Here is a 1,057-nt window from a genome sequence, read left to right as displayed (position 1 = left end):
TCGTTACGTGCATGGCAAGACTGTCCAAGACAATTGTGAAACTAGAGTACGGCCGCAGCGCCTTGCTGCCAGAAGGGCAAATGAGCTTCTCTGCATTGTGCGTAGTTATGAAACATCGTCTGAGGATGCTGACTGGCTCAATGAAGACGAAGTTGATGCAATTGGCTTAACAATTCCAGAACCGTTCTTGTCTGCACTCCAGATGCCAGTGATGAAAGAATCTGAGTGGCTATCAAACCCGTGGACAGAGGAGCAGTAATTTTAATCGAATTGTTTTTAATAGACCACAAAGGCAATTAAATTAAAACCAAAGATAAAAACTATAACTTTTTGCGACTTTAGGGCAAATTATAAAAATTGATTGTTACGTATCGTTTAAAGAGGGGGAGGAGGGGTACAGAAAAACGTTGCAGTCCATTACGAGGGGGGAGGGGGGGTCAAAAATCTTCAAAAATTGCGTTACGAAATACTTGAACGTTCCCATACCTACATTAGTATAAATGCATAGAATTAGAATATGTACCACTATCACAGCTGATCTTTATACCGTAGCCACCGTACTTGAGGTAGAAGAAAAGCTGTAGGTTAATTAACTTCTACAGCTGTTAATTTCAGACAGTCGTAATTGAATGTCATGGTAATCACAAACGTGTTTGGCAACCAAATACGATATTAAACAGAAATAAATAAATGTTCACAAACCATAAATTAAATTTGTTGTTTTTCCTTTGAAAACATCTAAACGGGTAACGCTTAGTGTCCTCCAAACAGTCAATTTATTGAAAATAGCGTGCGAAGAATTAACAAACAGTAACGATGCTCCATCTATTTTGGCAACAGGGTGGGCAACTCAATATGAGGAACTGTCCAAAATGTAAAAATTTTTGCAAGAACAATATTTGCAGACGTTCTTTTCCACGGATTTTTAGGGAGAATTACTGAAAAATCTGTTGAAGATACAAACAAGATTTTAGGAAGAACACCTACTTCGTATTTATCGCGGACATCCACGACTTATGTGTATGAAAACTCTTTCCAATCAAACTCTTCTTCAAAT

This window comes from Bactrocera tryoni, chromosome 3 (genome assembly GCF_016617805.1).
Source record: "Bactrocera tryoni isolate S06 chromosome 3, CSIRO_BtryS06_freeze2, whole genome shotgun sequence".
Lineage (NCBI taxonomy): Eukaryota > Metazoa > Arthropoda > Insecta > Diptera > Tephritidae > Bactrocera > Bactrocera tryoni.
This window is presented reverse-complemented; position numbering follows the sequence as displayed.